Below are 6,153 nucleotides of genomic sequence, written 5' to 3'. Positions count from 1 at the left end.
GCGGGCCGAGATAGCAAACACTGTCTCGCCCGTCGAGACAGCAAACACTGTCTCGGCCAGCAAGACAGTAAACACTGTCTCGCGAGCCTGTTTTTCGCCAACTGTTCATAGGGGCTATAAATACCCCCCGAAGGCCATTTTGAAGAGGGTGATCAGAGAGCATCCACAGGCTGATTTCAGAGCAGAGAGGGCAGAGTACTCGAGCTTCTGTAACTCATTGATATTCAGGCTTTGACTTGATTTCAAGAAGAACGACTATCTTACCTTGATAAGATATCGTTTCAAGTTCTCACTTCGATAAACGAAGTCAGAATCATAAACCCCTCACGATTCGATCAGAATCTGTGATTTGGTGGTCCACGGGCTAACGCACCCCCGGCACAGGCAAAGATCCCACGCAAGCAGTGATCCAAACAACGATCCTGCGTTTGTTTCCCAAGAGTTGTAATTTTCATTTTGTTGTGTAAAAAAAGTCTTATAAAAAGGCTATCTTTTTTTGAATTTATTGTAATCGACCGAAGATATAATGAATTCCATGACAAAACCAACTTTCATGAAATCATACTATTTCCTGGACAAATATCTTTGCATACATCTCCACTGTACAAGTCGTTTTCACAGCAAAATTTCACCGACTACATCAACGAATCAATTGAGGAATATCTCTCATCATCCTCTTCAAGATCTTCATTGTCTCGCAAGTACAAGAGGATCTCAACATTGAAGAAGACTTCCATGCCAAAGAAGGCACAGAATGAGGACTCTCGCCTGATTGTTGCTGAGTATTCTACTCACAACCTCTCTGCTCATAATGGCTCTTCGCCAAGTAAAGAGTCATTAAATCAAAGCCCACCGGCATTGACGAAAAGAGCTCGTCAGAGACAACGCCAACGCCACGCTTGTCAAATAGCTAAGGCCTTGGAACAAAACGACGGAGTTCGTTATCAAGCGGACTTAGAGTCGAGGAGGCATCGAGTGGTTCAGTTGTCTCAACGACCAATCATTCATGTCTCTGCTAAGCTCACGACGGAAGAATGGACTATTGTCAAAAGGACTCGTTCGACCCTCAAAGAACGTATACAAAAACGTCGTGCAAACGCTGCTCATGCCCGTGCTCTCTTACAACAAAGACGAGAAAGGGAGAAGGAAACGGTGACCAAAGAACCATCGAAATTCTGCCAAGTTTGGATTCCAAAAACCGGAGTTGTGCAAAATCAGCATTCGGAGCCCGTTAAGACTCCATACCCACAAGGGGGTGGTTCTAAACGTGCGACTCCCGACATAACCTTGGATCGTTCAAAGGCAATAATAAATGGTCCTGAGAATGCCAACAAGATTTTACACCCTCAGAAGAAGACGCATTCACCAAAAGACATCGTCATACCTGGGAGGTCATGCCAACAAACGATACGATTTTTTGGCAATCATACCGATGAATCGTATTATCAAATTGGGGGTGTGAATAAATTTCGAAAAAGAATTATTCGCTCTCATTGTTCCTGTGCGCGACTCGTTAAAGCAGCATTATCAGAATGTGACTGTTTCAAACGAGAAGCCATCCCACGAAGAGTCTCTGTATCGTCGAAGCCTAAGCCGAGACCGAGACATTTCCGCAAAAGAAAATCAGCTGCCCAAGATGATGAATTCCCTGAAGTCACCATCAACGTAGCTGATAGAAGAAAGTCTAAACAGCATTCAAGTGACTCAAATCCCGACTTTTCCCCGAAAGGAAAAGTCAATCCAAGAATTGCTCAAAGGATGTCTCGACTCCAATTAGGAGCCATCAGACGCAGAGATTACAAAAGAATGCAAGAAGGAATGTCCTCGGAGGATGAATTCTCGGACACTTGTTCTGCAATCGCTTCTGATGATACAATGTCTAGCACGGGACAAACCAGAGAAGTACTCACGATCACATCTGATCAATTTGCTCAGATACTTCAAGAAGCTCTAGCCAAACAACGCGAAGAAATTAGAGCTGAAGTGAAGACAGAAATGAAGTTGGCTATCCAACAAATGAGAGAACTGTTAACTCAACAGCCTCAACCTCCTGAGTCCAATCAGCGACTTGAATCATGACGGCTCAAGAAGTGAAGAGGACGGGTATTCCATGTCCCTATCCAAGAGAATGGGATTCAATACCGTATCCGACAAAGTTCAATCTGATTAACTTCACACCGTTTGAGGGGAAGAGTTCGCCGATTCAGCACTTGATTTATTTCAAGTCTCATTTGGGCATGATCTCTGGAAACGAGGCTTTAATGGTCCGGTCATTTGTTGGCACCCATTGCGGGCCCGCCTTCGATTGGTACCGACGGCTCAAACCAGAGAGCGTCAATTGCTGGGATGACATGGAAAGTTTGTTCCTCAGCAACTTCTTCGATGATGACACCGAAGTGTTAATCGGAACCCTTTTGGATGAGAAGCAAAAAGACGGAGAGTCTATTGATAATTTTGTCAAGCAATGAATTGCAGAGATCCTATTACAGAGGAGTTCATCCTGCAAACATGTCACAATAACTTCTCCATCGATGTCCTGGAAGCTCTGGGGGTCGTGCCATCCACAACTTGGAAGGAGTTAAAATCTCGGGGTGAACAAGCTGAGCACTTTCTTAAAAGAAAGAAAGCTGAGAGAGGCCAACCAATGACATCTGCAATCGTTGAGAATGCGACTCTCGATCCGAGGTTTCAAGAGGAATATTCTTTCGAAGATGATGAAGCTCCAGCCATATTGGAATACCTCCTCGCTAATGACAAAATCGAGCTACCACCTATTAAAGATCAGGATGGAGCTAAGAGGATTACGGATCCAAACTACTGTGCGTACCACAGAAGGGTTCTTCATCCCACCGAGATTTGCTTTGGACTCAAAAGTAAGATCCAAGCCCTAATTGACTCCGGCGTCATAACGACGAAAGAAGTCGAGTAAAGACGACCATACAACTCCAGTGGGTGCACGAGTATAAACTGTTTCCCCACACTCCAAAGAGCATATGAGTATAAACTGCTTCTCGATTATCCAACTGAGTACAATGTTAAACCCGGTTTCGCAAAGGAAACTGGGGGTGGATGATTTATATAACGGGAAGTTCCTGGAGAATCTTATATTCTTAAGGATAACCCGAACATGCGACTGAGGATAACGTACTCCTCGTTACACCCAGTTTTGCAAAGAAAGCTGGGGGTGGATAATTCATGTAACGGGAAGTTCCCGGAAGAATGTTCCCGATTTCGCAAAGGAAGCTGGGGTGGATGATTTATATAACGAGAAGTTCCTGGAGAATCTTATATTCTTAAGGATAACCCGAACATGCGAATGAGGATAACGTACTCCTCGTTACACCCAGTTTTGTAAAGAAAGCTGGGGGTGGATAATTCATGTAACGGGAAGTTCCCGGAAGAATGTTAAATGTAATATTCTTAGGGATAACCCCGATCATTATGAACAAAGTGATAAACACTAAACTCCTACTATGACTTCCGAATACTCTTTTGCTGAGATGAGATTCGATCACCTCTTTAGATCAATCTTCCCTCACAAAATTCCCATTTTGGTCAAACCTTTAAACAGTTAGGACCAAAGCCAAAATCCCCTCTCGATTCGTTCCATGAACGAGAGGTCCACAAATTGAACGATCAAACCTTTAAACAGTTAGGATCGTCTCAAATTCCCATCTTGGTCAAACCTTTAAACAGTTAGGACCAAAGCCAAAATCCCCTCTCGATTCGTTCCATGAACGAGAGGTCCACAAATTGAACGATCAAACCTTTAAACAGTTAGGATCGTCTCAAATTCCCATCTTGGTCAAACCTTTAAACAGTTAGGACCAAAGCCAAAATCCCCTCTTGATTCCTTCCATGAACAAGAGGTCCACCTTCGATTTGCGCAATCAAATCTATAAAAGTTAGGATTGCTTCCAATCTCAATTGATCAAACCTTATTCAGATTCTCTGAATAGAAATCCCACTTCAAATTTCCTTTAGATCAGGAGACAGAATATAAAATTCTTCCTCTCCGATTCTGGGTTCATCTCTACCAACAAACAAGAGACCAGGAGATAGAATATAAAATTCTTCCTCTCCGATTCCGGGTTTATCTCTACCAACAAACAAGAGACCAAGAGATAGAATATAAAATTCTTCCTCTCCGATTCCGGGTTTATCTCTACCAACAAACAAGAGACCAAGAGATAGAATATAAAATTCTTCCTCTCCATCATCGGGTTCATCTCTACCAACAAACAAGAGACCAGGAGATAGAATATAAAATTCTTCCTCTCCATCATCGGGTTCATCTCTACCAACAAAAAAGAGACCATATTACTCTAATAGGTACACGAGTCTAAACTGTTTCCCTACCTTCAACAGGAAGTTTCTGGAGAATATCACTTAAAATATTCTTAAGAATAACCTGGCTACCTCCCAACGGGTGCACGAGGGTAAACTATTTCCCAAGAACTCCAAAAAAATACATGAGTATAAACTGTGTTCCTATGAAGACTGATACAGTGATTAACAATGCGGTATCAATTTGATGACAAAGCTGAATTCACAAGTACAAATTTTAGCTTCAATTCAAGATCTCGAAAGGATCTTAGCTATTCTACAAAGCACTGAATAGACTGAGAGACAAAGAGATCAAGTGTTGAAGCCATTTACAGGTTCTTCTATACGATCTACCCAACCAAGCATGGAAAGGATCATAAGTAATACCTATCTTATCCAAAGCATCCCAGAACTCCTCTATAAAAGATTGAGTCTGGAATACTTTGGAGGGGGTATCTGTAGGCGTCAAAAAATGCTGAAAGATATTCAAACACAGCTCAAAAGGAAGTCATCCAAAATATCAAAAAAAAAAACACAAGTATAGATTGTCTCGCAGGCGAGACAGTCTTTACTGTCTCGGCTGGACGGACGACAGTCTTTACTGTCTCGCGACGAGACGTCTTTTACTGTCTCGCCCGACGGGACAGTCTTTACCTGTCTCGGCGACAGCGAGAACAGTCTTTACTGTCTCGGCGGGCGAGATTTACCTCCGAGAGACAGTTTTACTGTCTCGCCCACGCGAGACAGTTCTTTTTTTAACTGTCTCGCCGTGCGAGACAGAATTTACTGTCTCGCCCGTGATGACAGTTTTCGATGGTCAAACCGCTTTGTAACTGCCCTACATGTGGCCACTAACTGTTCAAGAACTGGGAAACGTCGTGGGCGAGAAATCACGTGGATAATCTGCCAAAGTCAACGAGTTGAAACGTGGGAGACAGTTAAAACGAACAACTGGCCGACAGTTACTGTATTTCCGAGATAAGCGTTTAACTGTTCGGCGGGCCGAGACACAGCAAACACTGTCTCGCCCGCCGAGACAGCAAACACTGTCTCGCCCGCCGAGACAGCAAACACTGTCTCGGCAGCCGAGACAGCAAATGCTGTCTCGCGATTTTGTTTTCTGCCAACTGTTCCTAGGGGCTATAAATACCCCCCGAAGGCCATTTTGAAAGGAGGCTGATCAGAGAGCATCCACAGGCTGATTTCAGAGCAGAGAGGGCAGAGTACTCGAGCTTCTGTAACTCCTTGATATTCAGGCTTTGACTTGATTTCAAGAAGAACGACTATCTTACCTTGATAAGATATCGTTTCAAGTTCTCACTTCGATAAACGAAGTCAGAATCATAAACCCCTCACAATTCGATCAGAATCTGTGATTTGGTGATCCACTGGCTAACGCACCCCCGGCACAGGCAAAGATCCCACGCGCAGTGATCCAAACAACGATCCTGCGTTTGTTTCCCAAGAGTTGTAATTTTCATTTTGTTGTGTAAAAGAAGTCTTATAAAAAGGCTATCTTTTTTTGAATTTATTGTAATCGACCGAAGATATAATGAATTCCATGACAAAACCAACTTTTGAGGAAAACACCAAGCATAAATTGTGTGCTTGGTAGTGATGTGTCACATCCTCATCCACTCACTACTCATGTAAATGTGGTCTCATATTTGAATGAGTGGAGGGGGATGTGACACATCACTACCAAGCACAACTTTTTGTGCTTGGTACCAAGCATACCCATATTGCTCATATATTCTCTCTCTCTCTCTCTATATATATATATATATATATATATATATATATATATATATGAGAATAATGGAGGTG

The sequence above is a fragment of the Asparagus officinalis genome, chromosome 10 (assembly GCF_001876935.1).
Source record: "Asparagus officinalis chromosome 10, Aspof.V1, whole genome shotgun sequence".
NCBI lineage: Eukaryota > Viridiplantae > Streptophyta > Magnoliopsida > Asparagales > Asparagaceae > Asparagus > Asparagus officinalis.
This window is presented reverse-complemented; position numbering follows the sequence as displayed.